Source organism: Mirounga angustirostris, unplaced genomic scaffold (assembly GCF_029215605.1).
Source record: "Mirounga angustirostris isolate CCGP_5_RB_7025 unplaced genomic scaffold, mMirAng1.0.hap1 SCAF_10, whole genome shotgun sequence".
In the NCBI taxonomy this organism is placed as follows: Eukaryota; Metazoa; Chordata; class Mammalia; order Carnivora; family Phocidae; genus Mirounga; species Mirounga angustirostris.
In genome coordinates this window covers 39,754,752-39,772,447 of record NW_026991718.1, presented here as the reverse complement: position 1 = coordinate 39,772,447, position 17,696 = coordinate 39,754,752, and positions in this window count along the sequence as shown.

The window sequence follows — 17,696 nt, the reverse complement described above, 5'->3', positions numbered from 1 at the left end:
TATTAGCTGCTTAGCTCTCATGCACTCCATGTAAAATGTAACCTCACTTTGTCATTCTTGGAAGCTCTTTGGGAAAAATGCTTTTCCAGGGGAGCAGGATTTGTTTTTGATAAGCTTTTGCCGTCCCACTGTTTCTCTGGCCTCATAGTTCTGATTCACCCCCGGAAAGAGAACAGTGATTTAAAGTCTGAGAAGAAAGGGGTAAGCAACTAAATCCGGAATGTTGGAAATTGGGTGAGGTCACAAAAGTCTCCTGGAGGCTTTCTTGGAACTTAAAAAAGGAAAACAAAGGCGGGATCCAGGGGAAACCACAGCAGGAACATCAGAGCTGGAGGGGACAGCCTAGCTTTTTGTCTTTCAACCCTAGTGCAGAACCTTCCACAAAAGCTAGCCGTTAGAGGGAGTTCTGGGCTGAGCAGCCTCCGGTGCTGGGAGCAGCAGGAAGGGTGGGTGTGTGGAGGGAGGGCTGGGCTGGCAGCCAGCCCCGCAGGGTCACACCCTCTAGACCCCTGAGGAGAGGGGGACCAACCCAGAGGGGAGTAGTGGATGGGAGGTGGGGAGGCTGCAGGGCATTCTGGAACAAAAGAAACTGGCTTATGATTCCAGGGGTGAAGTTTTCTTCTAAAAAGGGAGGTGAGGACACATTGCTTTATAGTGATTTGTCCCACATTTTTGTCTGACCAGAAGAGGGCTGGACACTGGGTGAGGGCAAGTAATTTGAATGAGGTGTGATCCCTGTCCACAGGAACTTAAAATCTTGGTGGGTGAGACAGCAGACCAGAGCAGGGACACCTAGGCTGAGGGGCCACTGCCCATTTTGCACAAAGGAGTGACTTGACAGACCTGGGCTATGGAGGGTAAGTGTACCTGGGGTGGGGGTGGGGTTGTCAGGGTGGGGGGATAAGGAAGAGAAACAGCCCCCCTCCCCGGGGTGGGGGGGCGGGGGGAAGGACACTAACCTTTACTGAGTGTCTGCTGTGAGCCACACGTGTTAGGATTTTAAGTTCTCAGAAACTCTATTAAAGCAGTATAATTACCCATTTTACAGATGGGGAAAGCTAAGGTCAAAGAGACTAGGGATTTGCCAAAGTCACACAGCCAGTGAGTACTGGAGCCAGAATTTGGGACCAGGGTTATGCTTTTGGGGATTCCATAACCCAAGGTTTGGAACATCTGTTGTGTCAAATGTTTCATGAGATTTCATGAGCCTTTACCATTTGAGCATAATTGACCCTCTTGGGGTCTCTTGTTGGGAGGTTGAAGAAAAGGGAACAGAAGAAATCTCTGCTGCCTTCCAACAGGAACACACTAGGTCTACTGGTAAGAAGGGCTCTGGAGAAAAGGGCTGGGGAGGGAAGGGGAGAAGTGTGCTGGGCGGGGAGAGGGAGCGGAAGCACCACTGCGGTTTTCAATAGGGCAGTCAAGGGAGGCCTCTGGGTAAGATAAGAGGTTCCAGGAGGGGGAACACAAATGCAGAGGCCTTAAGGTAAGAGTGTGCTGGACGATCTGAGGAAGAACAAGCAGCTGGAGTGGAGTGAGCACGCAGCAGGGAGATGAGGGGTGAGAAGGCAGAAGATGGAGGAGGCCGATTTGAAGGACTTGGCAACTGTTACAAGGTTGGTTGCTGAAGGGTGCCTCCTTCCCCCCCCCTCCCCAAGCTACCCTCCACCGTGGGAGCTCCATGGGTGCCCCTCATGGGCACGATGAATCCTGACTGGGCAGCCACACCTAAGGCCTCTGTGGCCCCAACCTCCTCTCTGGGGCTCTATCTGGGATGTAAATCGCATGCTCCCTTCCTGTGGGTCCCACAGACTCCCTGACCCCAGCGGGCTCACCCTGGAGAGCAGTTCCAGAACCCCATCTCCTAGGGTGCCTTTACTCTCAGAAGATTCCCATGACTCTCTCACCCCCTCCCCAAGAAATCCTTCCTATTCTGAGGTTATGGGGTGCTGACGACAGCCTCGCTCTTCCTAAGAATTTAAGAAGACACAAATCAAGAGGACCCTTAGGGCGCTTTTGCTTTTCCGCTCTAAGATAATGAGCTGATTGGATGGGGCCAGGGCAAGGTGGGGAAAGGAAATGCAGATGGGAGAGGGAGGTCACTTACCGTTTCCGAAGTCTTAAACACCGCATCAGTTGATAAGGTAAGGCTGCCTTCCCCCACCCGTCTGGGCTCCCCAGCTGCGCACTGGCACACACATCTAGACATCCTGAGGCCTGAATGTTAAGACCAAAAAGGCCGAGTATGGGCAGAGAGGCCCACCTTCCTAGGCCCCGCCTCTCTCCCAGTGATCTATCCCCTGGAATCACGGGGAAATCACAGCGGGGACAGCCCCAGACCCTGGAGTTGGAGTACCAGAGAGCACTGAGGCACCCCAGGCCCTCTTATCCTCTCTTTTCTATCCCTTGCCACAGGGGAATACCGACACCCTTGGGAGAATTATAGTGAATTGCTGGTTTATACCCTTTCCCTCCTTTCTGAGAATTCAGGGATCAATTACTAGTCCAATCACAAATGAGGCTTGCTCTGAAGCTAAAATGAAAAGATTTTTTTTATTAGAGAGAGCACGCGTGCACAAGTAGGCAGAGCGGCAGGCAGAGGAAGAGGGAGAAGCAGGTTCCACGCTGAGCAGAGAGCCTGATGCTGGGCTGGATCCCAGGACCCTGGGATCATGACCTGAGCCGAAGGCATACGCTTAACTGACTGAGCCATCCAGGCGCCCCAATTTTTTTAATCCTATGAAGAGCTAAGGATTCCCAGATTTTAAGGCCATATACTATTAATTCAGAGAAAAGAGCTGAAAATTGTATAAACAAGCCCCCTTGAATATTTTTCCCCACTTTGAGTGACCCTCTCTTTTCTAATTAGTCAAACATTAGCCACCCTACAAGGCCCTACCAATCACCACTTCCTCTGATTAGCCCTCCTGGACTTCCCAGCCAAAGACTTTCTCTTTCTCTTCTCAGCTCCTATCTGTACCTCTCTGCCAGTACCTGGACACATACATCATTTCGTGGCTAGACTGAATAGAGACTGATTCTTATTAATCGAAGCCAGCACATAATGCATGCTCAATACTTACTTACTGAATTATAGCTGAAATACCACCTGGCCTCCCCTACTCCATCTTGTCTACGCTAAAGCCACGCCGCTACCAGGCCCCACCACGGTCTTAATGTTGGCTCTACTGGGCATTGACAGAGCCCATGCATGATGGGTATGTGCAAGTTACCATGGTGCAAGAAAGCCAAACATCTTCATTTTCCTCCCAGAGCCCAGTTCAGGATACACTCCTATTACAAGGAGGGGAAATACAGGTGATTCATAATCGAGGCTATTGACTGAAAGCTGTATATTATCCAGACGGCAACGGTGGGTCTCAAACAGTTAAAAGATTTTAGATACTGGACTGCTGTTGTCTGTGAAATACAGAGGCTGTGTTCGTGTTCAGTTTAATTCAGCATGCCTTTCTGAGCATCCAGCGAGGGTCTATCACTGTACTAGGCCTGTGGAAGTGCCACAAGATGGGAGCCAACAAAGAATGAAGTAAATGCTAGAGAGAAGGTGTATGAAGGAGTGGGAACTCTGGATAGGAGGCTGCTTCATGGGGGAAAAAAGCATGTGAAGACCTTGAGGAGGGAGAGGGAGTGGTTCAGTGAAAACAGAAGCCTCACCATTAGCCTAGGAAGGTACATTGAGTTTTTTATCCTGTACACAGTTAAGAGCCACTGCAGATTTTGGAGGCTGGGACAAAGTGATCTGAGATGTATTTGATAGCATGTGAAGGATGTTGCGACCGACAAAGACAATTATCTATCCAACCACTATCACCACCATGACCCACTCCTCATCCCCTCCTATCCTACCTTCTTCGTGGCACATGGCAGCCCAATTTTATTTAGATATGAAGCAGGTGACAAGCTTCAAGGGGCCAGCCCCAGGAGCAAAGTTTGATTAGTATAAACACAAGACACCCAGGCGCTGAGCATTATAGAAATTTCTGAGGGTGTTTGGTTGCAGTTTGGCTATCATGATTAGGGAACACTATTGACAGTTCATAAACAGGGGTCAGGAATAGTAGACATCCGGCAAGGCATGGGACAATTCCACACATCAAAGATTTGTGCTGTGCCCTGTATGCCTTTTTTGTTTTTTTTAAGATTTTATTTATTTATTTGACAGAGGGGCAGAGGCTGATTGAGCCACCCAGGCACCCCAATTTTTTTAATCCTATGATTAAAGCAGACACCCCACTGAGCAGGGAGCCCAATGCAGGACTCGATCCCAAGACCCTAGGATCATGACCTGAGTTGAAGGCTGATGCTTAACTGACTGAGACACCCAGGCGCCCCCTGCATGACTTTCTTTAAAGACTCTTTATTATTGTACAACATGCATATAGAAAAATGCACAGGTCACAAGTATACAGCTTGAAAAAATTAAAAAATTTAAAAATGAGTGTACAGTTTGATGAATCTTCACAAACTGAACACACCCTAGTGCCTAGGATAGTCATCTACCTACCTCACTTCTAACAGTATGTCTGTATTTTGCCTACTTTTGAACTTTACCTAATTGGACTTGTAAGTGAATTACTACACATTTGTATCGATGAAATATCTCCTTATAATTATGTGAATCTAGCAAAAACGAATTCTGCACAAATTTAGTATACATTGCATTTTCCAAGAATGCAACTAACCTGTAAATGTAAATCGAGGGATGCCCTTTTTGTTTTTTTAACTCAGAGCTTTCCCAAGAGTTCGTGGCACTGACAGTGATATTTTTCTTGGCTTTTGAATTGTTGATACAATGCGATTGTATCAGTGCACATTTGAAGCTGCTGGATTCATGGTAAGGCTGGGTGTAGGTGCAAACAGACAAAGTACAGATCGCATCTTTAGCTGTAGAATATTACTGTGCCATAGTGTTTTAGTCAGCTTTTGATAGGTCGTCTGCAGTAACAAACTCCAAAAATTTCAATGGCTTACAACAACAAATTGTATTCTTATCCATATAGACATCAGTTGAAACTCTGCGCCTGTTGCACCTGTCTTTATTCTGAGAGCCAAGCCAAAGGAGTAGCCCCTGCCTGGGACATGCTCTTGTCGCAGCAGAAGGAAAGAAGAGGAGCGCCTGGGTGGTTCAGTCATTAAACGTCTGCCTTCGGCTCAGGTCATGATCCCAGGCTCCTGGGATTGAGCCCCACATCAGGCTCCCTGCTCAGCTGGGAGCCTGCTTCTCCTGCTCCTCCCTGCTTGTGCTCTCTCTCACTATCTCTGTCACTATCTCTGAAAAAAAAAAGAGGACTGGAGAGCCATGCAATGGCTTTTCAAGCTCTTCTCAGCTGTGGCACTTCCATTCACGTTCCATTGACCAAAGCAAATCATAAAGCAAGCCTGCCTGGCATCAATTGGGTGAGGCACAGCAAGTCCCATGCTATCAATTGGTATGTATAATTCTGTTACAGGGAAGGCAGGAAATACCTGGGAGTCATGATAATACAATTTACCATACATATTGAAATGCATATATATAATTTTTTATAAATTCTATTCCTTTATTTCACCTTTATATTCCCATAAGGGCTTGTATTGATTTGTTTTTAAAGTATGTGTGAGGGTAGATTATATTATCTTTGATTTCCATTTCAGGAAGGAGGAGTGTTATAAAATATTTGATGCAAAAGGGGATGCTGGTTCTAAACAGTTGGAAATTAGCGGTCTCGCCCAATCATGGTAATTTTAATATTACCCTCGCAGTGATTGACTTAAGAATAGACATGGGTTGGGCGCCTGGGTGGCTCAGTCGTTAAGTGTCTGCCTTCGGCTCAGGTCATGATCCCAGGGTCCTGGGATCGAGTCCCACATCAGGCTCCCTGCTCTGCGGGAACCTGCTTCTCCCTCTCCCGCTCCCCCTGCTTGTGTTCCTGCTCTCGCTATGTCTCTCTCTGTCAAAAAAATAAATAAAATCTTAAAAAAAAAAAAAAAAAAGAATAGACATGGGTTGAAAAAAAAAAAAAAGAATAGATATGGGTTGCAATTCTGGTCAGGGACCCCCGAGGAAGCCTCGGGGATTTCTGAGAAGACTGAATTGCTCCTTAAGAAGGACATAAGAAAAAACATTGCAGGCCACTGTGTGAGGATGTGCTACCTTCTCGAACCATGACAGTTCTCCTGAAGCCGTGAAGGGAAGTGCAACACATTGACTATGGCAAAGTGGAAAAATAAAAAGAATCTGTGCAATAATGAGCTCTTGAGATGCCGAGGTTTCTTGAAAGTGCCTTATCTTCGAATATTTTGTTATGTGAAATAATACATGTTTCTTATACTTAAGAAATCTGTAGTTAGGTTTCCTTACTTGCAGTCAAAAGTCTTCTACAGGGCGCCTGGGTGGCTCAGTTGGTTAAGCGACTGCCTTCGGCTCAGGTCATGATCCTGGAGTCCCGGGATCGAGTCCCGCATCGGGCTCCCTGCTCGGCAGGGAGTCTGCTTCTCCCTCTGACGACCCTCCTCCCTCTCATTCTCTCTCTCAAATAAATAAATAAAATCTTTAAAAAAAAAAAAAAGTCTTCTACAATGATCCTCTGCAATGGGAAGTCTGGGTGCAGAGATGCTGGTTATGAGGATATTGTAACTGTCCAAGCAAGAAGTAATGAGGACCGAAGTTAGGGAAAGGCCGGTTCATCCACGGTGCCATGCTGATCAGTGTTTACCAACCAGCTCTCAGTCAGGGTGGAGGTAGGTAAGAGCTGATCCGTAGCATTTGCTGATTTCTGTGGTGTAAATATTGCCAATTTTAAGCTGTCAAGAGTTTAACCATCAGCTTGTTGCCTTCTGAAAATGTAACGATTGGATCTTTGCAAGTCGGTGCCATTTGGCTCCAGCACACCACTGGCTGTGGGGATAGAAAATCAGGACAGATACAAAACACTTTGCAGAGGGAGAACTGGCAAGACTTCAGATGATGGGGGCAGTTACAGAAGTTGTACTCTGACAGACAAACAGAAACTTGAACTGGTCTGTGACTTCATTTGTGTGTCTCAAGTTCCAGAGGGGAACTTGATAAGCAGGGTACTTCCCAGAAAGCACAGTGGGAGACCCGGTAGCGCTTTGGAGAGAGACTCCACAGTCCCTGAGTCAGTATCATAAATTAGTTTTATGGCCAACACATTGTTGAGAGACAATAAAATGAGGCCGTGATAAAGTGGGTGTCTCTGGCACTGAGCCCGGGGAAGGGCAGGGTGAATGAACCCACATCAGGCTAAACCCTGGAAGCTGCCACTGGTGGGAGGCTGGGTGGAAGCTCATGGTGGGAAAAAGCAGCAGGGTCGGCCAGAATCAACATGCTAGGTAGGGCCAGCCCCAGTGGAGAAGCTACCGCTATTCACTGATCCATTGCTTTCTCCACTTACTCAACCACAATTTATTAAGCATCTGCTAAGTACTGGGTCGCAGGCTAGGTAGTTGCTCAGGATAAACGAAGTGGATTCTCCTGGACCTCATTCCCTCACAGGTAAGAAAAACAGGTACCCTGGTTTCATGACAAAATACAGGATCATGGGACACTGTATTCTGGTTTAAAACTAAATGGGTACCAAGCTTAATTCTTACCTCTCTAGTGAAATTCAGAAGCTGAGCCCTTAAGATGAAGAGATGGCCCTGTTGATTCAGTCCTGGCGTTATTCAGCCTTTACTCTGAATGTCCGTGGCATTTACGTCGATCTCTGTAATGTTAAATTGATGTGTTTCATAGAAGTCAGTAAGATCAGACGGACTTGGCTATTAATGGGAAGATTTAAAAAAAAAAAACCAACAACAACCCATTCGTCCCATGAATGCTATCTACAGTTGTCAAGCACCCAACCCATAGCTAAGAATTTTTCCACATTGTGGAGAAATCCTATTCTCTAGGAAGGCAATTCTGCTCAAAAAAGCTCCCACTCTTGCATCAGTGCAGCCCCAAGACCTTCATCGGAGGCATCGGTAACTAAAAAGAACCTGTTCTTTGAGTCACTGTTTTTGTCCAAATGTTATCTCATGCCAAACTGTCCCTTATTTTCTTTCCTGCTACTCAGATGCCAGGTTATTTGATCTGGCTTGTTCTTAGGGAAAAAAACAAAAACAAAAACGGAAGAGTGCAGAATCGTACCATGTGGATTCTTTGATTTTTTTATTTAAAAAAATATCTGACCTGTCTTAAGCAAAAGAAGGATTTATTTACTCATGTAAGCGAGATCCAGGGAGTAGGTTTTGCCTCGGGTGTGGCTGATGGAAATGGTCAAATGATGTCACAGGGACCTGGTTTCTCTCTCTCCATCTTTCAGTTCTGCATCTTCCTTCTTGGGATGGCCTTCCCACTCATCGTGACCATAAAGCTGCTGCAGCTCAAAGACTACCTTCCTCCGAGGTGTGAGAACAGCAGAAAAGAGAGAATGTCTCTTCATCCAGTTCAAACAAAAAAGCCTGAACCTAAGTTTCACCTGTTGGAACTAGGTCAGATGCACATCCCTGGCCCAACCACACTGGCCAGGACACAGTTTGGTTTAAACCTAGGTCATATGCTATGCCTGTTGTTAGGGATGGGTCAGCCTCACTAGAATCACAAGAACATCAAGTAGACATGGAATAGATTTTTTTTTTAACGAAGTATAATTGACATACGACATTATATTAGTTTCAAGTGTACAACATAATGATTTGATATTTGCATACACTGTGAAATGATTGTCACAATCAGCCTTGTTACCATCTGTCACCATACAAAGTTAGAAAATTCGAGTAGATTTGTAAATGAAAATTAAGGACTATTATTAAGAACAGGGTAAATGGATATTAAGCAGCCAGACTCATCATTGTTCACCACAGTCATGTACTAAACTAGCATATACAGGCTCCATATTAACCTCTTAGCCCCTGGGAACTACATGAGTCTTACCTTGGTGTAGATAAACTTGAACTGGTAGAGAACACCTAACTTCTTTGTCATCATGGCCCTTATTCCCAATGTTCTTACCAAAAAATCAGGGCTGGGGCAAGGGTTCTGAGATTAAAGACACACAGACACACAGACAGACACACACTCACACACACACATACATACACTGCCCATGTATATACGGGTGTGTACATACAGAGAGAGAAAAATATATTTTTAAGGAATTGGCTCACACAGTTGTAGGGACTAGCAAGACCAAAATCTATACAGCAGGTCAGCAGGCTAGAAACTCAAGCAGTTCTTCCATGTTACTATCTTAAGACAGAATTCCTTCCTATCCAGGAAGCCTCAATTTTTGTTCTTGAGGCCTTCCCATATTATGGAGAGTGATCTCTTTTATTTCAAGTCAGCTGATTGTAAATGTTAATCACATACCAAATACCTCCACAGCAACAGACTGTGTTTTTTGTTTTGTTTTGTTTTGTTTTTTAAATACTGAGATTTTTTTTTTTAAGATTTTTTTTTTTTTTTTTTTTGAGACAGAGAGAATGAGAGAGAGAGCACATGAGAGGGGGGAGGGTCAGAGGGAGAAGCAGGCTCCCCGCCGAGCAGGGAGCCCGATGCGGGACTCGATCCCGGGACTCCAGGATCATGACCTGAGCCGAAAGCAGTCGCTTAACCAATTGAGCCACCCAGGCGCCCAACAGACTGTGTTTGACCAAATAATTGGGCACCACAGTCTAGCCAAGGTGACATAGAAAATTAACCAGCACAGAGGGACGCCTGGGTGGCTCAGTCAGTTAAGCATCTGCCTTTGGCTCAGGTCATGATCCCGGGGTCCTAGGATTGAGTCCTGCGTCGGGCTCCCTGCTTCTCCCTCTGCCTGCCGCTCCTCCTGCTTGTTCTCTCTCTCTCTCTCTTTCTCTGACAAGTAAATAAAATCTTAAAAAAAAAAAAAATTAACCAGCACAGTGCTTGAGGTTGATTTGTGATTTCATCCTCATAGGCACTGGATTCCAGCAGGCATTGTCTCCAGCAAGGAACACAGAATGCAGAAGTCAGTTTCCCACCCTGACCTAGGGCCAGGAAAGCACCTTAAAGATAGAAACTGTATGAGGGATAGTGGAGCAGAAAGCTGGGAGGAGCTTCAGTTCTGAGCACCAACCTCAGAACCTCTATCTATATCAGGCTTGGGTTGCCTACTTCCAGACTTCTTTATGAGGAAGACAAAAAAACTTCTGATATTCAAGTCACTGAATTTTGGGGGGTTTCTGCTATATGCAACAGAGCTCAATTCTATGTAATACCAAAAAAAAAAAAAACCTAAGAAAAACAAAGAAAACAACTTGTTTAAGACAACAAAGGACTAAACAAGGAAGCATTGTCTTATTTATTTTTAAAGATTTATTTATTTATTTACTTAAGAGAGAGAGAGAACACAAGCAGGGAGGAGGAACAGAGGGAGAGGGAGAAGCAGACTCCCCGCCGAGCAGGGAGCCCGATGCTGGGCTCTATCCCAGGACCCTGCGATCATGACCTGAGCCGAAGGCAGAGGCCCAACCAACTGAGCCACCCAGGCGTCCCAAGGAAGCATTATTTTAAAAGAGAGCATAATTCAAGATAAGAGAAATAAGACTAGAGTATTTTTTGTTGTTGTTGTTTTTACTATAAATATAAATGTTTTAAAAAATCCTTGTTGGGGGGTGCTGCCTGGGTGGTTCAGTCGGTTAAGCATCCACCTTCTGGCTCAGGTCATGATCTTAGGGTCCTGGGATTGAGCCCCATGTCAGGTTCCCTGCTCAGCGGGGAGTCTGCTTCTCTCTCTCCCTCTGCCCCTCCACCCTGCTCCTGCTCTTTCTCTTGCTCACTCTCTATCTCAAATAAATACATTTTTTTTAAATCTTAAAAAAAAACCCTTGTGAAGGGGGCACCTGGGTGGCTCACTTGGTTAAGTGCCAAACTATTGGTTTCAGCTAGGGTCATGAGATCTAGCCCTGCCCCGCGTGGAGTTGGCTTGAGATTTTCCCCCTTCCCGCTCCCTCTGCTCCTCCCCTCCCTCCCCCACACCCCCCCTCAAATAAATAAATAAAATCTTTAAAAAATCCTTGTGAAGGACTCTCAGACAGTGTCAAAACCATTTTCAATCATATTTTTTCAAGAAAGGTACATCAGTTTTCAGAAAGGCAAACTTAGGGTGTTAATATCAAAGTAAAATTCAAGTCAGAAAACAGTGAACAATTAAAGAGTGTTGTTTAATATTGGCAATCATTATTTTAAAACATCTCCAAGATTTTATGCACCGAATAACATCATGGGTGCGAGCGCGCGCACACACACACACGCACACTTCGCACATCGTTATAACTTAGTAGAGTGCCAGGCCCAGATGGTTTCACAGATGATTTCTTTCAAAGCTGCAAGAAAGCAATAACTTCAACACCTCAAAATTTGTTTCAGTAGCTAGAAAAGGACATATGTCTACCAATACATTTTGCAAAGCCAGAAAGATCCTGAAAACAAAATCTATGAATATTGTTGTAAAATTCTAAATAAAATACATACTAGCAAATTTAATCAGGAAGTACATTAAAATAATACTGCTATAATGCTACTAATTAAAGTTTGTTACAACAATGCCAAGATAGTTCAGTATCAGGAAATCTATTGTCATAATTCAGCTCATTAATTGGCAAAAAGAAAAAAGTATATTTATCTTGATATGAGCCCAAAAATCTGTTTTTATGAATTTCAACAGCTATATCTGATTTCTTAAAGTTCTTAGTAAACTAATAATAGATGAATTACTTAATAGAACATAAAACCATCTGGTTCATACTAACAGCCAATGTATTATTTAACAGTGAAACGGAGTAATTCCCACTATAATCTACATCAACCTCATAAATAAACACCTATAATAACATCTTCATGTAAATGCAATAAAGACATCTCTAGAAAATATTGCTGCTTTATTAAACTGCAAAAGCAGTGTCCTTATTAGGCACAAAGCAGATCTGTAGGTGCCTCCCTCATTTCCACCCCACAGGCCACCCTCTTCCTGCTAGATTGCTGCCCCAGCCCCTTAAAAAAAAGGGGGGGGGGGGCGCCTGGGTGGCTCAGTTGGTTAAGCGACTGCCTTCGGCTCAGGTCATGATCCTGGAGTCCCGGGATCGAGTCCCGCATTGGGCTCCCTGCTCAGCAGGGAGCCTGCTTCTGCCTCTGACTCTCCCCCCTCTCATGTGCTCTCTCTCTCATTCTGTCTGTCTCAAATAAATAAATAAAATCTTTAAAAAAAAAAAAATTCTAGAGGCTCTTCTAATGGGAGAACAAGACAGATGACTAGCTCTTGGGCCAACACTGACTGTTCCCATCACTAATGCCCAGCTCTTCCTGCAGAAGATTCCCCCTTTTCTGCCCACAGGCTCAGGGTGCTGAGGGGGCTCTTTCCAGAACCTCTCCTGGAGTCTGGCCCACCAGGACCTCAGGCCTAGTCCATGGCCTCCCCAAGCCAGGAAGCCTCAGGCTGATCCAGGGCAGGTCCAGGCAAGTGGGATGCACCGGTCTGTTATTTTACAGTTTAAGCATCACGAGAGGGTCCGATGACTCAGCAATTTCTTGAGCCAACATCACCCATGTGGTGAGGAAATGAGGCTAAGGGTGATCAGAATCAGCTGTGCGGCAGACTGCGTAGAAATGCGCCTCAAGCCGGCCTCTACTGGACTCGGGAGCTCCAGGGGCCGTCTGGAGCAAAGAGAACCTTGGGATGCAAAAGTGCCAGAAACGTGTGCGTAACCCCGCTCCCCAGTCACCATCCGCTTAGGACTGCGGAGTCCCCAGAAGACCGGACGCGCGCCCTCTGGTGGCCCTCCGTGAAGGTGTCCACAGCGTGGCGTGAACCCCGTAACTTAAATCGCGCGCAGTACCAGCTCCCTGCCCCGCGGCGGCGTTGCGCTGCTCCCGGAACACCAGGGGGCCCCATTCTCGCCGAATCCAAAGCGAAGTCGCCCCTTGGCGTGAAGCGGTGCGGTGGTCCTGACGGTGTGGGCCTTGGAGGTGCCGCGCTACCCGGCGGAGGGGAGGGCCACGCTTGAGCTGGCTCTTGAATGAGGCGAGGAAGGGGGGAAAGGGCCTTCCGGACAAAGGGCCTATGCCCTGGACGAAGGTTGTGGAAGGGCAGGGCACAGAGCCTAAGTGCCTGGGGAGCAGGTGGGACATGGAGGGGGGGGCGGATGGGAATAGCTGTGTGGGGGGTCCCCAGAGCCATGGCAGGGAGTGTGGACTTTATCCTGGGCCAAGCATTTTAGATGCAAGTAGCGGGCAGATGGGCATTGTTAAGCCGACTCTGTATTTTAAGAAAATTTGAACTGGAATGCTGTCAGGAGGAGGCTGTGCTCTCACCAGACCCCGCCGCTCCCCCGCCCCCAAGCATGTGCGTTTATGACCCTGTAAGGGCCTGGGGTGCTGCTTCTGCCTAGCACACCTCGGAACTGAGAGGAAGGCGACATGCCGGCCAGCGGCAGGAGAGTGGCCGTCGAACCCTCCGCACTGGATGGTGTGGGGCCGAGGTGCTCCCCCGTGACCATCGTCACTACGTGCTGACATGAGATGCCCAGGCTCTCAAGGAAAGCCTGCCGCCCTGGTCCGCAGCCGCCGGGGACACGGAGTCCCGCGGTCCTGCCCTCCGGTCCTTGCTTCCCATCAACACTGGCTGGCCACCTCTGTGTTAAGGACTGCCTCTTCCTCGTGCCTGGGTGGCTCAGTCGGTTAGGCGTCTGCCTTCGGCTCGGGTCGTGATCCCGGGGGCCCGGGATCGAGCCCCGCGTCGGGCTCCCTGCTCTGCGGGAAGCCTGCGTCTCCCTAGGCCTGTCACTCCCCCGGCTTGTGCTCTCTCTCCCTGGCAAATAAAATCTTTAAAAAAAAAAATATCACCCCTTCCTCCCTGGCTCTGGAGTTCGTTCTCTTTGACTCTGTCTCCTCTCAGGAAAGCACTGGATGTTTTAGAGGGATACCAGACCTCCCCCATGCAGGCACTCAAACCACCAGCCTTCGGACAGCCCTTAAGTAGGTTCCAGGTGGCCGCCAAGGTGCCGAACACCAGAGACGTTAGAAGGGGGGAAAGAGTGCCATCTGGTGGCCATTTCTGCAACACAGAGAACTAGAACACATTGTATTTTGTTCTCTGTCCCATGATCTTTGAGCATCAGAGAAAAAAGCCAGAGAGTAGTGGAGTACCTACCACATCAGACCAGAAACAACAAATTCAAAACATTCCCACATTCTCGCTTGGGGCACCTGGGTGGCTCAGTCAATTAAGCAACTGCCTTTGGCTCGGGTCATGATCCCGGGTCCTGAGATCAGGCTCCCTGCTCAGTGGGGAGCCTGCTTCTCCCTCTCCCTCTGTCGTTCACCCCCCGACGACACTCATGCTCTTTCTCTCCCAAATAAATAAGTAAAATCCTTAAAAACAGAACAGAACAAAACATTCCCTCTTCTGCCACAACTGACCTCCCCTCTGTTCCCCAGTCACACATACCCTCTAATGTTATTCCTCTGTCTGAATGCCCTTCCCTCCCTCCTGGCAGGAACCTGCTCTTCCTTGGAGACCAGGCTCAAAGGGGATCCCTTCCAAGTTCCAGCGTAGCTAATGCCTTCCTCCCGTGCTCTCCCAAACCTAGCCAAACCAGTCCTGCACTCATGGCTGTGTGGGGTCCCACCTTGGCTCTGGTACTGTCTCCCACGCCAGGTATGTGTGTGTGTTCTTTGAGGAGTGCTGAGTAGCTTCTCATCCCCTCGTTTGGTATCAGAGTGACTCCTGTGGGTCAGATGCCCTGAGAGGCACTCAGAGGAATGAGATCCCAAGTTCTACTTGGTGTCCCCTTTTGATTTGACCACTGGAGGACAGACAGGGCCCAGGAATGCTGAGATTTGTCCTTGTGCCTGAGTCCTACAAACCCCCAGTGGTGGCAGGGTGTGGCGTGGAGGATCCTGAGTTCCCAACCGCCATTGTTCGCAGTCTTCATGAAGCTTCCTCCTGCTTTGACTCCACTTCAGAATTAAGTGTGGGCTCTGCGGAGGCCTCTTATCTCCCAGGGTGCTGCCCTATACCAGCGGCTCCCTGCATCCCAAAGAGGGTGTCAGTGAAGCCTTCAGGGCTTCAGCTGGGTCTCCTGGGGGTCTGTTCTCCTCCTTCCCAAAGCTGCCTTTCCACCCACACTCACACACTTGCACTGGGCACCTCTCAACACGAGCCTGAATTGAGTGGGTAAAGTCCTGTATGTGTCCCAAGCACAGGCACGTGGGTCCTCGGTATTGCCCTTACTGCTGAGCACCACCAGGAGGCAGAGAGCAAGCAGGTCTGAAGGCCTTGTGAGGAAAGGACCGGGCCAGGACCTCTCCCCACGCTGCCTACAAGAGGAGAAGATGCTACAGGGCTCAGATATTTCCTTAATTTTTTTTAAAGATTTTATTTATTTATTTGAGAGAGAATGAGATAGAGAGCATGAGAGGGGGGAGGCTCAGAGGGAGAAGCAGACTCCCTGCTGAGCAGGGAGCCCGATGCGGGACTCGATCCCGGGACTCCAGGATCATGACCTGAGCCGAAGGCAGTCGCTTAACCAACTGAGCCACCCAGGCACCCCAGATATTTCCTTAATTAATTGTAATATTTGGAATGGAATATTTGCACTTGCTGATCCTCGCAATTGTCTCCCTGGCCGATGGTTTTGCCCCTTCTGAGAGAATTTGTCATTTACAGGCCTGCCCTTCATCTTAACAAGAAATGTTAAAAGAAGTTCTTCAGGGAGGAGGAAAATGATATAGATCAGAAAATCAAATCTACATAAAGAAGAGTGTTAGAGAAGAAATAAATGAAGGTAAAATAAAGGGTTTTTTTTCTTATTCTTAATTGACCTAAGATAATTGTTCAAAGTTACAATCGCAGCCATGTATTTGGCACTATTTATGATACTTCCGAACTGGTGGAGAGTGATTTAAAAGTAGGCTTCGATGCATTGTAGCAAACTCTAGCAAACTCTAGGGTAACCACTAAAAAGAGTTTTTTCAAGAAATGTAACTGATATGCTAAGAGGAGGAAAAAATGTCTTAAATACTCAAAACCAGAAAAGGCAGAAAAAGCAGGGAAGATAAGAAAGAAAGAAAAGCAGGGACTCAGATACCTGTGCATGGACGTTCTTAGCAGCATCATTTATGCACAATTGCCAAAGGTGGAAACAACCCTACCACACAATAAATGTCCGTCGACAGATGAATGCATAAACAAAATGTGTATATCACTGTAACGGATTATTATTCAGCCTTAAAAAGGAATTAAATTCTGATGCATGTGACAATATGGATGACGCTTGAAAATATTATGCTAAGTGAACCAGACACAAAAGGATGAGTATAATGATTCCATTTATTTTTTTTTTAAGATTTTTTATTTATCTGAGAGAGGGAGAGAGCATAAGCAGGGGAAAGGGGCAGAGGAAGAGGGAGAAGCAGGCTCCCCGCTGAGCAGGGAGCCCGATGTGGGGCTCAATCCCAGGACCCTGGGATCATGACCTGAGCAGAAGGCAGACGCTTAACTGACTGAGCCACCCAGGCGTCCCTCATGATTCCATTTCTATAAGGTACCTAGAGTAGGCAAATTCATAGAGACAAAAAGTAGAATAGAGCCTCCCTGGGGCAAGGGCGAGGGGGGATGGGGAGTTATTGTTTAATGGGTACAGATTTTCTGTTTGGAATTGTGAAAAGTTCTGGAAATAGAGAGTGGTGATGGTTATATGACACTGAGAGTTTACTTAATGCCACTGAACTGTACACATAGAAATGGTTAAAATGGTGGCGGGGGGTGGGGCGCGGTGGTACCTGGGTGGCTCAATCAGTTAAGTGTCCAAGACTCTTAATTTCAGCTCAGGTCATGATCTCAGAGTTGTGGGATCTAACCCGGCATCAGGCTCTGCGCTCAGCACTGAGTCTGCTTGTCCCTCTCCCTCTGTTCCTCCCCACCCCAACTCTAAAATAAATAAATAAATAAAATCTTTTAAAAAATGGTTAAAATGGGGCACCTGGGTGGCTCAGTCGGTTAAGCGTCTGCCTTCGGCTCAGGTCATGATCCCAGGGTCCTGGGATCGAGCCCCACATTGGGCTCCCTGCTCAGCAAGAAGCCTGCTTCTCCCTCTGCCTGCCACTCCCCCTGCTTGTGCTCTCTCTCTCTTTCTCTGCCAAATAAATAAATAAAATCTTAAAAATAAATAAAACAAAAATAAAAAATAAAAAATGGTTAAAATGGTAAATTTTATGTTAGGTATATTTTACCACAAGAAAAAAAGAAAAAAAGAACAAGTGTCATGGTAGTTACTCAATCTAACTAAATCAATAATCAGTGTAAATGTGAATGGCCTAAATACACCAACTAAAAAACAGAAACTGTCACAGTGAATTTGAAGAGACCCAGTTATATGTTGTGTACAAGAAATCCACTTTAAATAGGAAGACATGGACAGAAGAAAAGTAAAAGAATGGAGAGACTCCCTTCTACTTGCTAGCTGAGATGCTGCTCAACTCATGAATTATTTAATAAAGCTGATTAGATCTTCAAAAAAAAAAGTAAAAGGATGGAGAAAGACATACCACAAGAACACTACTCAGAAGAAAGGAGGATGCTGGAATTGCTATATTAATTATAGACAAAGCAGACTTCAGAACAGGAAAATATCAGAGATAAAGAGGTCAGTTCTCCAAGAGGATATAACAA